The following is an 18,959-nucleotide window of genomic DNA, read 5'->3' on the forward strand; positions in this document are numbered from 1 at the left end:
AAGGCATGGTATAAAATTTAATTAAATTAAAATATCTCTTCATTTATGCTCACCTTTCTATGGATGTGCAAAGCGGTTAACATTTTGCCTCATGTCATTTAGTTTAATAGCACCTTTGTGAAATTTCATCAGCATTACAGAACAACGGACAGTGAGTTTTAGTAACTTACCCAAGACTAGGAGGAAGTCAGATATTTAAAGCAGATGTGACATGTGCTTGTTTATTTGAAATGTTATGTAATATAATAGTATAGTATAATATAAACATATACTATAATGTAATACAAACAAGTTGTCTCACATTCAAATACCCTGCACCAATCTATGACAAGTTGCATTTGAGTTGCAAGAATAATTTTTCTAATATCACATTGTTGAGAATTAGAATAAAACAGTATTCTTGACTGATTTTTTTAAAGGCACCTGTAATTCGCAAAATTAGAAATTTTTTTTAAAGATACATGTCTTGCTTTTTCTAATAACCAATGAAAGTGAGTAGGTATGCTTCCTTAAGAAGTGGGTTTTATAATATTATGTTAATTATTGAAAAGGTCTTGACAGATGGAGCTTCCCTGACTAATCTCGAGAACAAGAGCATTCATAGAAAAGATACTCCAGATGCTTCTGCTACAGTTCCAGAAGAGTTAGTAGCAAAATAGTAAAGAATCCAGTAGCACCTTTAAGACTAACCAACTTCATTGTAGCATAAGATTTCGAGAACCACAGTCAATAATGCTGGGAGAAGTGGAAGGCAGTAGGAAAAGAGGAAGACCTAAAACAAGATGGCTTGACTCAATCAAAGAAGCCACATCCTCCAGTTTGGAAGATCTGAGCAAGGCTGTTAATGATAGGATGTTTTGGAGGTCTTTCATTCATAGGGTCGCCATAGGTCAGAGGCGACTTGGCGGCACATAACACATGCACGTGCGCACACACACTCACACAAACCTCATGGTGTAACCAGGGCTCATTTCGAGGGGGAACGCACAGGAACGCAGTTCCAGCAGTTCCCCAAAAAGGTCACATGTCAGGTGGCCCCACCCACCTGACTCTCGGCCATTTTGGGCCCGTTTCAGCCTGGATTGGGGCTGAAATGGCCCGGATTGGGCCTCTGACGGGTTGTAGATCACTCTCCCACTCAGCAACGGCCTGATCCTGACCATTTTGGGCCCCTTTTCGGCCATTTTCAGCCCCCTTTTGCCATTTTGGTCCCAGTTTCGGCCCTGAATGGCCAGGATTGGGTCCAAAACAGCCAGGATAGGTGATGTCAGGGGGTGTGGCATATTCAAATCAGTTATGCTAATGACACACTTCCGTTGATGTCAAGGGGTGTGTCATATGCTAATGAGTGATGCTAATGAGTTCCTCCAGCTCTTTTTCTATGAAATGACCCCTGGGTGTAACTATGTTCAAATGCAAGCCAGGGAGCCTCTCCTGCTGGGAATAAGGATGTTGTTATACATAGCAGTGATTCAGATCAGGAAACACTGCTTTTAAAAAACTCTTTTAAAATGTGGAACATGCACAAACACAGAAGGTCTGGGGAGGCAGGGCTGGACCTATTTTACAAAGACATGGAATGTTTGCCTTATTATAAAGATGGAAAGTGAAAACCTGCAATTAAGTTCTCGTCAACTGTGTATTATGTTGTCATACATTACGATGATTTTTAAAATACGCATGCAATAAAACTGGTTTGTTTTGCTCTTGCATATATACAGAGGGCATTAAATGTAGATGGACTTAATACCAGTTTGTTCACTGATTCTGCAGATGATATAAAGGGGAACCATTTTTCTAAGAAATTTGAGGGGGAAATTGGGATTTCCCGTTCATTTCAATTTGTTTCAGGATAAGAGATGCCAAGAGCCAGTGTGGTGCAGTGGCTGAAGTAATGGACTAGGATCTAGGCGACACAAGTTCGATTCTCTGCGGTGCCATGGAAGCTCGCTGGGTGACCTTGGGACAATCGCACACTCTTAGCCTAGCCTACCTCGCAGGATTGTTGTGATAAAAAGAGGAGAGGTGAATGATATAAGCTGCTTTGGGTCCCCACTGGCGAGAAAGGTGGGATATAAATGAAGTAAAATAAAATACATTCTGCTCCGGTCCTATGACATCCTAAGCATAATTACATCCTATACCTATTGACTTCAAAGCTGTACCTCTGCTTAAGAGGGCTTTGTGAGTTTCTTGAGCTCTAGGTGCCTCAAGGCTTTCATGTTCATAACAACAGTTTTCAGGAAGACTGTCGAGACCAGGGCTCATTTCGAGGGGGAACGCACAGGAACGCAGTTCCGGCAGTTCCCCAAAGAGGTCACATGTCAGGTGGCCCCACCCACCTGACTCTTGGCCATTTTGGGCCTGTTTCAGCCTGGATTGGGGACAAAACGGCCCAGATTGGGCCTCTGACAGGTGGTGGATCACTCTCCTGCTCATCAGCAGCCTGATCCTGACCATTTTGGGCCCCTTTTCAGCCATTTTCAGCCCCTTTTTGCCATTTTGGTCCCAATATTGGCCCTGAGTGGCCAGGATTGGGTCCAAAACAGCCAGAATACGTGATGTCAGGGGGTGTGGCATATGCAAATCAGTTATACTAATGACACACTTCCGTTGATGGCAAGAGACGTGATATATGCTAATGAGTTATGCTAATGAGTTCCTCCAGCTCTTTTTCTGCTAAATGACCCCTGGTCGAGACACTAACAAATCCTATAGAAACCATAGACTGGACAAACCTTGAGTTGATTCCAGCTTCAGTCCCTGCTATTGGCCGTTGTGTTGGTTTGTTAAAGTGCAGCAGGAGTGGGGGTTGCTTTCCTTTCCTCCACCGCCTTTCTGGGTTTTTTTCCTGCAGCAGAATGAAGTCCTACTTTGGAAAGGTTGGCATTTCTTGCTGGAGCATTTCAAAGCCTTGGAGGGCACTGAAAGCTGACTAAGCCATCGCCGTCCCCCTCTGCCAGCTTAGAACTTATACCCAACTCTCGAAACGAATCCCTAGCCAACCGACTTTGTGTCCGGAGGGCACGAAGTGCAGAAATGGTCCCCTGCTATCCAGAACTGGTCAATACGTTGTGCATCTTCTGCCTCCACCACTGATGCCGAATCGGCTCACGCTTTCTTCTACTGAACGCTTTTTGGTCAGTCGAAATGGTGCTGCAACCCACAGTCCTTGGCTTCAATAGTGTGACCTCCCATTTTGTACGCTTGTGATTTGTCCAGTTCGAAACCTAATAAAAGTATGTAGAACCTGGAGGGGAAAAAACCCCACACTGACAAATTCTAGCATAGTGAATATGTACGTGCCGTCAAGTTGCAACCGACTTATGGTGACCCCCAGCAAGGGGTTTTCAAGGCAAGTGAGAAACAGCGGGGGTCAGCTATACCATACCATTCTATATCCTGCAGCATGAACACTGTGTTGCAATTCAGAACACACCAAACAATCCCCGTAGTATCAAAGAGGACACACAACGGTTGTCTGCAATCCGAAAGTTCTATATTTTTGGAAAACGCCTTCAAGTGTAGCTTTTGGCTTTAGCCCAAGCCCTTTCAAACTCCGCACACGGACTAGATCAGGAGGGAAGCTTCAGTGGCTAACAGTCAGATTTCGCAAGGAAGGAAATGCAGATGCCCTCCATCAGTTATTTAATAGATTAAGCATTGGGCTTGGCAACTCACACCTTAGTTGTGTGGCTGTGTATACTTGCAAAACTCAGATTGCATTGAATGCTTTCTCTTGTGCATACACACACATACAAGAACGTGCATACAATACAATCGGTGACCTCTAGGTCTCTGACTAGGGTTTCCAGGCCCCCTCAACCTCCCGGTGGAGGATCGGGGCCTGGCACTTACCTTGGGGGAGAGGGGTGTGCGCGTGTGCCCCCATAAGCACAATGACATCACTTCAGGAGTAACGTCATCACACGGCCCCTGGGAGCGCGCCCACACTCTTCAGGGGCTCAAAACGGGCCCGATCTGTGCCTAAACGGGCCCATTATGAGGCACTGCGGAGCACAGGAGCGCTCCTGCACTCCACAGTGCCTCAAAACGGGCCTGATCCACAACAAAACAGGCTCAAAACGAGCCCGATTTTGGCCCAAACGGGCCCATTATGAGGCACTGCGGAGCACAGGAGCGCTCCTGCACTCCACAGTGCCTTAAAACGGGCCTGATCCACAACAAAACAGGCTCAAAACGAGCCCGATTTTGGCCCAAACGGGCCCATTATGAGGCACTGTGGAGCACAGGAGCGCTCCTGCACTCCACAGTGCCTTAAAACGGGCCTGATCCACAACAAAACAGGCTCAAAACGAGCCCGATTTTGGCCCAAACGGGCCCATTATGAGGCACTGCGGAGCACAGGAGCGCTCCTGCACTCCACAGTGCCTTAAAACGGGCCTGATCCACAACAAAACAGGCTCAAAACGAGCCCGATTTTGGCCCAAACGGGCCCATTATGAGGCACTGCGGAGCACAGGAGCGCTCCTGCACTCCACAGTGCCTTAAAACGGGCCTGATCCACAACAAAACAGGCTCAAAACGAGCCCGATTTTGGCCCAAACGGGCCCACTATGAGGCACTGCGGAGCACAGGAGCGCTCCTGCACTCCACAGTGCCTTAAAACGGGCCTGATCCACAACAAAACAGGCTCAAAACGAGCCCGATTTTGGCCCAAACGGGCCCATTATGAGGCACTGCGGAGCACAGGAGCGCTCCTGCACTCCACAGTGCCTTAAAACGGGCCTGATCCACAACAAAACAGGCTCAAAACGAGCCCGATTTTGGCCCAAACGGGCCCATTATGAGGCACTGCGGAGCACAGGAGCGCTCCTGCACTCCACAGTGCCTTAAAACGGGCCTGATCCACAACAAAACAGGCTCAAAACGAGCCCGATTTTGGCCCAAACGGGCCCATTATGAGGCACTGCGGAGCACAGGAGCGCTCCTGCACTCCACAGTGCCTCAAAATGGGCCTGATCCACAACAAAACAGGCTCAAAACGAGCCCGATTTTGGCCCAAACGGGCCCATTATGAGGCACTGTGGAGCACAGGAGCGCTCCTGCACTCCACAGTGCCTTAAAACGGGCCTGATCCACAACAAAACAGGCTCAAAACGAGCCCGATTTTGGCCCAAACGGGCCCATTATGAGGCACTGCGGAGCACAGGAGCGCTCCTGCACTCCACAGTGCCTCAAAACGGGCCTGATCCACAACAAAACAGGCTCAAAACGAGCCCGATTTTGGCCCAAACGGGCCCATTATGAGGCACTGTGGAGCACAGGAGCGCTCCTGCACTCCACAGTGCCTTAAAACGGGCCTGATCCACAACAAAACAGGCTCAAAACGAGCCCGATTTTGGCCCAAACGGGCCCATTATGAGGCACTGCGGAGCACAGGAGCGCTCCTGCACTCCACAGTGCCTCAAAACGGGCCTGATCCACAACAAAACAGGCTCAAAACGAGCCCGATTTTGGCCCAAACGGGCCCATTATGAGGCACTGTGGAGCACAGGAGCGCTCCTGCACTCCACAGTGCCTCAAAACGGGCCTGATCCACAACAAAACAGGCTCAAAACGAGCCCGATTTTGGCCCAAACGGGTCTGTTTTGAGGTGCTGCGGGCGCTCCGCAGCAGACCCGATCCAGGCTGCTGCGCACGGGAGCGTGCAGTGCCACGGGGGAGCACACACAGAAGGTGCATGCCCCTCCCCGCTGGTTAGGTAAGTGGGGGCGGGGTGTGGGGAGCGGGGGCGGGGGATCCCCTGCCCCCACTGGGGGTCTGGCATCCCTATCTCTGACTAGGGAGATAGGGATGCCAGACAAAATGGAGACAAAGGACATAAGAGTTATGACTGCATTGTGCTCAGTTTAGGGTGGAAAGCGCTCACACATCTCAGCATATACACACACACGCACACACACACACACACCCTCCCTCCCTCCCTCCCTGGTTATATTGTGTGTATGCTATTTACAAGAAATATATGCTTGAGGTCTGTTGGTTGTTATACATGAAAGAAAAAAGCTTTAATAAACAGCATTTTATTTTTTTTAAAAAAATTACATTATTTGTAAGTTGCCTTTCCAAGAAGCTGCCCAAGGCAGTGTGTTGTATTATAAACATAATACATTCAAATCCCATTTTGACCTCCAAATGTATTTGAACAGAAGCTGTTGAATGACTCGGCTCGTCCCCAGAGAGGGAAAAACAAAACACAGGAAGCTGGGAAGACTTTTTTGGCATAAGGACGGCCAAACCATCCAGGTGGGTTCGCTCCATGCAGGTCAAATCCTGCCCCTAAACTCTGAGTTCACTGAAAGCAGCATCGAATATGCAGATTATTAAAAAGCACATTGCAACTGATATCTATCAGTCACCTTTTATGAGATAAGCAGTGTCCACCGTCAGCAGAAGGGGTATGAGTTTTATTACTGGGATTAATCATACGTATATTGTGTTTACTGACCCAACTGTTTTCACCGAACACAGATTGTTCTATAGGGTATATTCAAAAAGGGGAATACCTTATTTCGGTAACAGCACACCTCATGTTCAAGACCACGTTCATATCATGTTGCCAGAATGGATCTCACTGACACTAAATTGCTAGATTATTATCCCATCATTTAAAACATGTAAGGTCAGCCTGGTTGTGTCAGATCACTGAAGCTAAGCAAGGTTGGACTTGATGGTTGTTGTGGGTTTTCCGGGCTGTATTGCCATGGTCTTGGCATTGTAGTTCCTGACGTTTCGCCAGCAGCTGTGGCTGGCATCTTCAGAGGTGTAGCACCAAAAGACAGAGATCTCTCAGTGTCACAGTGTGGAAAAGATGTTGGCAGGTCATTTGTATCTACTCAGGATACAAATGCTGGCTAATAGTCAGGATACAGCTGCTGGCGAAACGTCAGGAACTACAATGCCAAGACCACGGCAATACAGCCCGGAAAACCCACAACAACCATCGTTCTTCGGCCGTGAAAGCCTTCGACAATACATCAAGGTTGGACTTGGTTAGTAATTGGCTGGGAGACCTCCAGTGAAGACCAGGGTTGCAGAGGCAGGCAATGGCAAACCACCTCTGATACAGAGGAGTTAGCCGTGTTAGTCTGTAGTAGCAAAATCAAAAAGAGTCCAGTAGCACCTTTAAGACTAACCAATTTTATTGTAGCATAAGCTTTCGAGAATCAAGTTCTCTTCGTCAGATGCCTGATACAGAGACTGGTCAAACACAGAAGAGCAAGAGAGGGAAGAGGCAATTAGGGGGGGAGGGGGAGGGAGCAATCAAAACATTCCTTTGCTAGTATATGTAAACATCTCCTTTTGGTGTGTGTATCAGTTGGCTTCAAAGGAGTTTGCCCTGTTAGTTTGTAGCAGCCAAACAGCTAGACCATCCAATTCCAATGTAGTATGGGCCTTCGACAACCACAGCTCTCCCTGCCAGATGCACCTCTGATAGTCTCTTGCCATAAAAACCCCACCAGGGGGTCACCGTAAGTCAGCTATGACTTGAGGGTACTCTCCATCACAAAACATGTAGAGCAGGGTGTCTTAGTTTGTGGGTAATGCAAGCTGTAATTGTGTAAACGTTTGTTTTCCCCTTCCCAAGTTATAAATGTGCACTGGGCTGTTGTAATAACATACAATTACCAGATCAGCAACAGACATACAATTATCACAGACAGGATTGGTTTATTTAATTAGAACCTTTGTGTTCTGCTCACTTATCTTTATTTTTATTTATTTACTTCATTTATATGCCTCCTTTGTCTCCTATACGGACCCAAAGCAGCTTACATCATCCTCTTCTCCTCCGTTTTACCTTCACAACAACCCTGTAAGGTAGGTTAGTCTGAGAAAGTGTGACTGGCTCAAGGTCACCCTGCGTGCTTCCATGGCAGAGTGGGGATTCGAACCTGGAGCTTCCAGATCCTGACATTGTTTTTTTTATTTTTATGTTTTAATTTTTATTGCAATTAAACTATTACAACGTACTAACATACACATATAACTATAACTGAAATAGTAACCAGTACAAAACTTTTGTAATACAGGAGGTAGTTAATTACATACAATTAAGAACTATGTAATACAACAAAACTAATAGGCTACAATATAAAGCTGCTAGAAAGAGTAATTGTTTGAAGTATTTTTGATTTAGGCTGGATATTATTCTTTTCAACATGTTCAAAGAATGGAAGCCATTTTTCCATGAACTTGGATTCTGTAGGAAACTGTTCGGCTATATACAGGTCATTGTGAGTTTTTTCCATTATAAAATGATTCCATAGTTTTTCAAACCACGAATCTACAGAGGGTGCGTGATCTTTTTTCCAAACCAACGCTATCTCGTTTTTTGCTACTACTAATAAAGTTGCTATCAATTCTTTTCTAATCATTTTTAAGTCATCCCATTGATCTAAAAAAATGATTTTGGGATCCAAAGGGATTTCATATCCTGTAATTGTATTGATTAATTCAATCACTTTTTCCCAATAATTTTTTATAAAAGGGCAACCCCACCAACAATGGGCAAACGTACCCGTTTCTCCACAATTTTTCCAGCATTGTGGGGAAGCTGAGGGATATATATAAGATAGTCTCTTAGGCGTAAGATACCACCTGTGAATAATTTTAAATGTTTGCAACTTAGTTAGGATTACATTTGATCTAAATATAGTTGAATTCCAAATCTTATTCCATATCTCAGGTGATTGTTCTACTTTGCAATCTTTGGCCCAGCTGGATTGACAGAGAATTTGCTTTTTATTCAAAATACTCAATAATGTAGTGTAGAGTATGGAGATCATTCCTTTTTTTTGAGCTGTGTAGGAGCGTAATATCATTTCAAATTCCGTCATGGGAGTTTTCATTATTGTTTTTATGTCTATTTGTTCCATCATATTTTTAATCTGTAAATATCTAAACCATAACAGTTTTTGCATTAGTTTGTCTTCTATTTCTGATCTCTCCATCAGGCCTGAATTTGTAGCTATATCAATTAATCTTGTTATCTTAGCCTGTTGGAATATCTTTATGAAACCAGTTTCTTGACCTGGAGGAAACCAAGGCTGATTAACAAATGAGGAGAATCTGGATTTTTGTGGAATGAGTTTAGTTTTAAATTTATCCCATATCTGCAAAATTGCTAATAAACATTTGTTTTTATTAATGTTTTTGGGTCTATTTATTTGTTTGTTCCATATTAAGTCGTTAAAGGAGAATTTGTCCAATTGAATATTGAAAAGAGTGATCCATTCTGATGTAGTTTCCATAGAGATAAGTTGAAGTAAGTTTAGAAGTCTGGTTGCTACTTGGTATAGATTGAGATCTGGATAATTAAAACCTCCATCTCTAGATTTTCGTCTCAACGTGGAAAATGAAATTCTTGGATGTTTATTTTGCCATAAAAAATTATTGATCATTGTTTGCCATTGAGTAATTAGTGCTATGGGAATTATTACTGGGATTGCTCTGAAAACAAAAAGAAATTTAGGTAATATAAATGATTTTATTAGATGGAATCTGTCAAACCAACTAAGTTTTAGTTTATTCCAATTGATGATTTCTTCCTTAATTTGGTTTGCTATTCTTTGATGATTCAATTTGATAAGATCGTTTAATTTAGAAGAAATATTAATGCCAAGATAAGTTAAATGATTAGAGGCCCATTGGTATTTATACTGTTTAGAAATTATATTTTCAGTATTTTTAGAGAGATTGATAGGAAGAATTTGTGATTTTGTTTGGTTTACAACCAGGCCAGATATGGTACCAAATTCAGATAACAAGGGGTGGAGATATATCATTGAATTTGTTGGGTTAGTTAGGTAAATTAACATATCATCAGCGAAAAGTGAGATTTTAAAAAAATTCTCTTTGATAGAGATCCCATGTATATTTTCATTTTCTCTTAAAGCAATTGCGAAGGGTTCTAAGGCTATGGCAAAAAGTATGGGAGATAATGGGCAGCCCTGTCTAGTGCCTCTAGTAATTGCAATTTTTTCAGAACGTAGACCATTAAGTCTAATGTTAGCTGTGGGGTGCGTGTATATAGCTCCAATAGTGTTTAGGAATTTCTCACCAAAGCCTAGAAATTGGAGGGTGCTACATAAATATTTTTTCTCCACCGAGTCGAACGCTTTTTGAATATCCAGAGATAGGAACAATGCTTCAGTCCTGTTATTTTGGCAATACTCAATCAAATTTAGTGTTTTGTAAATATTATCTGTAATTTCTCTTTTGGGTATAAAGCCTGCCTGATTGTTATGGATATAATTGCTTATAAATGTGTTTAGACGTCTGACCAGAATTGATGTAAATAATTTATAATCATGATTAAGAAGAGATATAGGTCTATATGAATCAGCTTTTATTGGGTCTTTTCCTTGTTTATGTATAACTACTATATCGGCCATATTCCAAGTAGGAGGTAATTTACATTCATCCAAAACTATATTGCATGTATTAGTTAGATATTGAACTAGTATTGTGGCATATTTTTTATAGAACTCTGATGGGTATCCATCAGGTCCTGTGGCTTTATTATTTTTGGCTAATTTGATTGCTTCTAGGGTTTCCTGTAGGGAAATAGGTTTTTCTAAAATTAATCTATGGTTCTCTTCTAGTTTCTTTACGTTTTTAAGTGAATGTAAAAAATCCATAATCTTAGTTTGATTGGGGTTTCTTGATGAGTACAAGTTTGTATAAAATTTCCTAAATACTTGCAAGATTGATTTGGAATCATGGCAGTTTACTTTATTTTCATCTTGAAGTAGATGGATGTTATTTTTCAGATTCTTCTGTTTTATTTTATGCGATAGAGTTCTTAAAGCTTTGGGAGTGTTAAACCAATATCTTTGCTTAGACTTAATTAAATTTCTATGTACGCTGTTACTATCAAATGTTTCTAGAATTTTGCGTTGGGCGGTTAACTTTTGGTACGTTTTTTTGCTCCCTGTCAGTTTGTGCTTTTCCTCCAGACTTTTAATGGTTTCTACTAATTCCTGTCTAAATTTTAATTTTTCTTTGTTTATATTCGCTGAGAGCGCTATAATATGTCCTCTTGATACTGTTTTAATTGTGTCCCAAAGTATGTTAGCCTTTATTTCTTCAGAATTATTATCAGCTATGGCTCTTTCTAAAATCTTTTCTATTTCTTTAGCTGCTTGGTGATTGTAGAGTAAGTGTTTCGGCAGGCACCATTGTTTGGAGCTCTGTTTTTGTGTTTCTGAGGTTATTAAAACATTGACCCAAGAGTGGTCCGAAATTAAACATGATCCAATTTGGGAGTCAACCGCTTGCTCAAGCAGTGATTCAGAAACTAAAATAAAGTCAATCCTGGTATATGTGTTGTGCCTTTGAGAGTAATAAGTATAATCTTTTTCCCCTACGTGTAGGTGTCTCCATATGTCAATAAGATTGTGTTTTTTAAAGATGGGTGGTAATTTAGTCTTTTTATTTTTTTTGGTGGTACTTTTCTCAAAGTGTGTTTTGTCCCATTTGTAATCCATTATATAGTTTAGGTCCCCCCCTGCTATGAGATGGCCTTCCTGAAATTTCTCCAGTTTTCCTAGTGTTTCTTCTATGAAGTTTAATTGTTGATTATTAGGAGCATAAATGGATGCGAAAGTGTAGCTTTGTTCCTGAATTGAACCTTTAACAAAGATAAATCTCCCTTTAGGATCTTTGAGGGTTTTTTTATGTTGAAATGGTAGATCTTTTGTAAACAGTATTGCCACCCCCCTCGATTTAGAATTACCTGCTGCATAATATTGTGATTGAATCCAGCTTGCCTTTAGAACGTCTGTATCATTATTTTTAGCATGAGTTTCCTGTAAGAAAATCACCTGAGATTTAGTTTTGGCTAACAAAGAAATAACTCTTCTCCGCTTTATGGAGTTTCCCAAACCTCTCACATTCAAAGTAGTTATTTTGAACTTAGAAACCATATTATGGTATATATAATTCTGCTTCTGTTATATAACACAAATTCCAACCTACTACAATAATATCAAACATCAAAAGGCATACAGTTTGGTATTATATTTTAATACCACTCTTTTATATCACGAACACTTATAACTAATCCCTATATCTTATCTATAGGTACTGTTTGTTTGTTTGTTTATTTGTTTGGATTGATTTTTTGTTTATTTGTTTGTTTGGTTGAATGGTTTTGTATTTCCCTTAGGGAGTTTTCCCTTATAATTCTCCTTATTCTATTATTATTATTATCTTTAATTTTTAATTTGATTTTTTTGTAGATTTTTTTTTTAGTAATATAATTAACTATATAAATATCTAGGTGCTGTTGTATTTCCTTATAAATTTGTTACTTCCTGTACTATTCTGAACTATATAACCCTTCCCTTCCTCCCCCAAAATCTTAAAACTTGCGATATTAATGAGTTTAAACCCCTAAATTCTCCCCCTCCCTCCCCTTCCCTACCCCTAAGATATCAAATTTCCTTATGAACACTCTTAACTAAATAACAATTTAACGATCAATTTAAGTGCTATCAGCTATTTGTAGAACTTTCAAACTGGGTCGTTGTTTATACGCCACAGTTTTGGAAAGTAAACTTCCAAATGAAAAGTTCTAATACCACGGAGCTGTGCTAAAGCCCTCACTCTCCCCCCCCCGCCCCCAATCTCCATTTGTCTTAATCAAAATATATAAGACACAACAGTAACTGTTTTAGTTCATTGAGAATTTTCTGTTCTTCAAGATCTGCTAGGCATTTCTTATCGGGATCTTACTTCCCTTCTGTGGGGAAAGCATGTCCGTCGATTTCCTCTTCTGATTTTGCTTGCTTGTTTCCATGGGTATCTCCACGCCGATGTTATTCAAGAGTTCTGTTCCGTTCCTTAGGTTCGTAGCAACATGATGTTTTCCGTTCAAAATCACTAATATCTTGACATGATTTATCCATTTATATCTGATGTCAGCTTTCCTCAACGCATCCGTGATAGGTTTCAGTTCCTTCCTTATTAGTAGTGCTTCTCTCGGTAAATCAGTGTATATTTGTACAGGAGATCCATTGAATAATATTGAGCCTGATATTTTAGCTGTTTCAATTATCTTCATCCTTATTTTTTGATCAGGTATCTCTATGATTATGTCTCTTGGCACAGGTCTATTCTTATATGGCTTAGGAGTTCCAAGTCGGTAGGCTTTTGTGATTATGGTGTTTACTCCTTCTAGTTCTAGATGTTTTGTCAGCCATTTTGTGATTACAGGCATTAAGTTTTCTTTTGGTATCAATAGTTCATCAATACCCCTCAGCTTCAGGTGATTCTGTCTCATATTAACTTCTAGGTTGATCAATCTTTCTTGTTGGTTTTCAAATGCCTCATGCAGTAAGTTCACTTCTTTCTGTGTCGAGAAGTTTGCGTCTAAGGCTTTATCTGCTTTTAGGTTTGTTGCTTGCAAGTCCACTTTTATTTCAGCCAGTTGTGCCGTTAATGGGGCAATCAGTTTAGCAATTTGATCTAAGATTTCATTTTTTAGTTTATCTAGCTGAGGGTCTAGAGTGATGTCTAAATTATGTACCTTTTCAAATGTATGAGAAGGAAGTCCGTCGGCCATTTTGGGTCTCTCCTTTTCTGCTCCTTTGCTCTGTGCACTTTCCTCAGGCGCCGAAAAAAGCAGCTGCAAGTTTTTAGCTGCTTTTGGTAAGTTCTTTTTCTTTTTAGTATTGTTAATTTTCATAATATAGCTATCAAAAGTAGATTTGTGTCGCTTTTTTTGGAGAATTGGGGGTTGGGAGGAGCGGAGGATTTTCAGCACGCGTCCATCCCGGAGTCAGCGACGCTACACCCCCCAGATCCTGACATTGTAAGGACTACAGTGCATTTGGATTTTCACTTCCAAACCGGGAGACTCCACAGCCTTCTATACATGGCTTAGATGGTAATAACATGGCCACCATTTGTATAGTATATTGTGGTGGGTTCTACCCGCAATTGAACCGATCTTGCGGGAGAAAAATCTCTTTGAAGAGTCCCCAAACCTCCAATTAGCATCTTTAACTGAGGACTCCCAAATTCATTTCTCTTCCCTATGTTTATACGGCACTGGTAGGGTTGTCAGGTTCCTTTAGTCCCCCGGCAGGGGACTGGGAATCTGGCACTTACCCTCCGCGGCATTGGCGTCCCTTCTTGTGCACACGCTCACAGCGCGCGTGATGACGTCTCTTCCGGAAATGGACGTCATCCTGCAGGTCAAAGGGCGGCCCGGCGTGCGCTCCTGCACTCATCGAAGGGCTGAATTGCCCCCCCCCTTGCAGGCTCGATTTGGCCTGAAACAGGCCTGTGGCGGGGCACGGGGGCGCGCTGCAGTGGGGTGCAGGGGTGCGCCGTGCTGCCCGGGGGCATGCCATGCTGCTGGGAGGCATGCTGCACTGCCAGGGGGGCGCCCTAGGGTGTGTGCCCCCCACTGGCCAGTTAAGTGGGGGGGAGGAGGTGGGAATAGGGGATCCCCCACCCAGGCAGGGGATTGGCAGCCCTAGGCACTGGGATTGTGCTGTGGTTTCATCCAGGATTGGGGGATGGGTGCAGAGCTGGGCGACACAGCCAGGATTGTAAGGAGCGTTCTGTTTTCCCCTGGCGGACACTGCAGGGCCCACATGGAACTGTTTGGCGCATTGTTCTGCAGGTGGTTAGTGGGCTGTCGCTAATAGCCGAAAGGACTAGCATATGCTTTTCAGGTGCAAGGATCTACGTGGTTGGGAGCATTCGGTTATGATACTGCAAAACAAAGTTTGACAGCTTTATGGGCCCTCCCTCCCTTCAAATTAGTGATGCCTTCTTGTCAGGGGCCACAGAAAGAGACAGCTGAACCGCAAAAACTCTCAAAAAAAGCCATCCTCTGAAGAGCCTAAGCATCTTCAGGGTACCGGAAGGACCATCTCCTCCCATATTGTCCACCCCATCTAGTAGGGCTGTGCCAGGATCTGCCAAGAAACTCTCAAAAAGACTCCACTGTTGCAGTAAAAGCACTTTATTGAAAAGCTGCCAGTATCAGGATCTTGCTCTATCTTTGCCAGGAATGATGTTCACATGCAAGCATCAAAAATATATAGGTTTCTAGAGCTCGGGCAAATCCTAAGATCCCCCCCCTCCCCCACCAGTCCAACAGTCAGTCAGCTCGGAAGGAAAAACATCAAAGCAAGAAAACAGCAAGACTGATGTACGGGACGTTCAAGGGTGTGGCATCTGGGCAAGCGCCTTTTCCCAGGCTAAGAAGAGGGGCCCTGGTACCGTGCAGGGAGTCAAACAGGTAACAGCGGGAACAAATGCCGCCCTGGCATATTTTCACAAGCGAGTAACCCTTGCAGTCCATTAGAAGGCTAGCAATTAATAGGCCTGCCAATCCCCTGCCTGGAGCGGGGGATCCCCTGTTTCCACCTCCCCCCGACCCCATGTACCTGGCCATCGGGGGGTGCACTGTGCCCCCCCGGTGGTGCGGTGCACCCCTGTGCCCCGCAATGGGCCCATTTTGGGCTGAATCAGGCTCGTGGGGGGCAATTCAGCCTTGTGGCGAGCATGCGAGTGCACACCTGGCCGCCCTTTGACCTGCCTGATGAGTCACTTCCTGGAAGTGACCTCATCACGCATGCTAGGAGCATGCACAAACATGTGCACGAGCGAAAGAAGACCGGAGGGCACAGAGGTTAAGTGTCAGGATTCCAGTCCCCCACCGAGGGAATCAAGGGATTTGGCAACCCTAGCAATTAACCATAAGCATGACATTAGGCATTAGGCGTATAATCATGACAGCATTGCCGGGTATGGCAGGTGAAGCTAAGCACCGGACAGGTTGCCAGGTCCCATTACCCTCCTAGCAGGACAGGAGGCAGCATTTACCTGTTGTACGTCCTTGCATGTGAGCACTCCCGGCGCCATTTCTGTGAGTTGTCACTTCTACGAGTGATATAACTGAGCAGGCTCTGGGAGCACTCGTGGACTTTGCGCTGGGCTGATTTGGACTCAAATAGGCCTGGCACAAAGCCCTGTTCCGCTCCTGGGGCCTGTGCAATGACGTCACCCCAGGGAATAACATCATTGCGCTGCAACAGGAGCGCACCCTGGGAAGCCCGTTCCCATGCCTTTCCCCCCGAATGGCCAGATGAGTGATGGGGTGGGGGGAGGATGGGAGAGAAGGATCTTCCACCCCCACTGAGGGGCTGGCAACCCTATCCTCCAGGTAAGGTCTGCCTTTCAACCCCTGTTGTCTGTCTGTTTATTTATTTATTTATTACATTTCTAGACTGCCCTCCCCGTCGGACAGGCTCAGGGCGGTGTAACAACATACCATTTATAACATACAATTTAAAACAATAAAAACATTATAAATAAACATTTAAAAACATTATCCATGTGCAATAAAATTTCTCAGATGGCGGATATAAGTATGTGTCACACTTTATGAGCTCCTGCACGGGTGGTGCTCCCTGGCCTTCGGAGGCAAGGCAGGTGGTGGCTAAAGACAGGGCTTTTTCTGTGGTGGCACCTTGCCTCTTGAGGCTCACTTGGCGTCTCCTTTATGATCTTTTAGGCTAAAACTCATCTTTTTACCAGGCTTTTCATTCTGGGGTCTATCTTACCAGCTTTTTAAATGGTCTGCTTCTTTATTGTGTCTAATTTTTACACTGCTTATGTCCAACAGCTTGCGTTTTAATGGTGTGTGTTTTAATAGTGCAGCTTGTAATCGTAAACTGCCTTGAACAGGACTCTGGAGAGGCAGAATAAAATAGGCTAAATTAAAGAACCACATCTTCCTCTGTGTTCCAAAGAATCTCTTGGATTCCTTCGTCTGTGGCCACCGTTTCTTCACACCAGCAGTGGTTCTGCTTCCGCACTCAGAAGATGGTGTAGCTGATAGGCACCTGCCAACCTTGAAAGTCAAGGGCTGGGAGACACAGCCCGCCCTTGCAACAGGCCTCGGCCCCTAGCGGATGTTGTGGTTGTGCTGTGAGTGAATGACTGATAGTCAAGAACAGATTAAGGGTTGAGTACGTTACACCCATTCAGAGCTCAACTGAACTGGGTCCTTGGCAGTGGAAGGCAGCTAGATGTAAGCTAGGCTGACACTCAGCCCATCACTTTAGCTCACCACAGCATTATGTGTCACATCAGATTTCCCCCCACTCACCTCCTTTATGCCACAGAAGCTGTGTCCCAAATAGGGATAACAATATTGAAGTGTGTGGAGAGCGCACTCCTATGTTGGTTTTGTGCAGGGCTTTTTTTCAGCTGGAACGCGGTGGAACGGTGTTCCGGAACCTCTTGAAAATGGTCACATGGGTGGTGGCCCCGCCCCCTGCTCTCCAGACAGAGGGGATTGCCCTCCGTGCTGAAGTGGCACGGAGGGTAATCTAAACTCCTCTCTGTCTGGAGATCTCCTCTGTCTGGAGATCAGGGGGCGGGGCCACCAGCCATGTGACCATTTTCGCCGAGGGTGATTTAAACTTTTAAAAACTCCCCCCTTGTTCCAGCTGACCCAAAGTGAAGTCATTGGCCCTGGGAGCATGCTTGCACTTTGCATGCGCACATGTGGTACCAGGGGCACCACCTCCCGGCAGGAGTTGCCCCCTGTGCTGGCAACCCACTGAGTTCCACCACCTCTTTTCCCTGGAAAAAAAGCCCTGGTTTTGTGGGTGGCTTATTACCCCAGGGTGGGGGGCACACTCCTGCGGCCACAGCAGCCCGTTTGGGGCAGAATTGTGCCCTGTAGGCTGTATTGCCTGCAAAGGGGCCACAGCAGCAAGCAGGCCATGGTGGCGGCAAGAGCGGCGGTGAGAATGGGCAGCGGTGACAGCGGCAGCGAGAGGAGCACAGCAGCGAGCCCAAACAGGAGTGGCGCGTGCACACACACACACACCAGCCTGCGTGATGACATCACATGTGACGTCACCACGGGTGTGCGCATGAGTCGGCCTGATTGCTGCAGCGGGTGGCTGGGATGGCACGCGGGTAGACTCCCAGCTCTCCCACTCGGTTGCCCTGCACCGCCCCAGACGCCTGCCTGTGGTTGCTGCGCTTGGCCAGGGGCATGTGCTGGCAGCGGCGGCAGTTCGGGGCGGGAGGGCTGGGAGGCTGCAGCTCCATGGCATCCGCTATGTACGTTTTGCCTGCAGCCTCCAGGTGGAACCTGATGATCTTCCAGAATTACAACAGAGATCAGCTCCCCTAGACAAAATGGCTCCTGTGCAGGGTGGACTCTATGGCATTATACCCAGCTGAGCTCTCTCTTCTCCCCAAACCCCTCCCACCCCAGCTCCACCGCCAGATCTGCAGGAATTTCACCACCCAGATCTGGCAACCCAACATCAAGGGCTTGGAAAGTGCCTCTGGGAGGAAAAGCACTCCACACGTGTAGAAGCAATCACTACTGATGCCAGGCCTTTCGGAGACTAATGGCAGCAAATACTTTTCCAGGATAGGTTTTCTCCCTATGACTCATCTTGTGGTCTGCATTGCATACATCCTTCCGTGCAGGGAGGCGTGCTGCTCTGTGGGTGGAAGAGTCACCACTGCAGCACTGAGCTGGATTACGTCAGACGTGGTGTCCTAAATAAGAGTGTCAGACTTGGATGGTAGACAACCAAGTTCACATCCCTTTCGGATGGCCTTGAGAACTGTCCTTCTCTGTGCGAGTGTTTCTGGCAGCGAGTTCAAGGAACGTTTCCAGTTCCACTGCAGGATAAGACATTCTGGTGTATTAAGGTGTGGGTCGTACCTTGAGTATACACAGGTATAACTTATGGGTGGCAGGTCTAATTTTAACATTAGAAGTGATAAATAAATTGTTTGTAGGCCCCAGAAACCTAATTAAAGGATTCCATGTTTGGGCCATTTGCAGAGTCTATCGTTTGGCATAGGAAGCGTGATTATAGGTGGTTGTGAGTTGGTTTTGCTGGCTGCTATGTGTGCAGGAGAGAAAATAACAA

This window comes from Eublepharis macularius, chromosome 2, assembly GCF_028583425.1.
Source record: "Eublepharis macularius isolate TG4126 chromosome 2, MPM_Emac_v1.0, whole genome shotgun sequence".
Taxonomy (NCBI): Eukaryota; Metazoa; Chordata; class Lepidosauria; order Squamata; family Eublepharidae; genus Eublepharis; species Eublepharis macularius.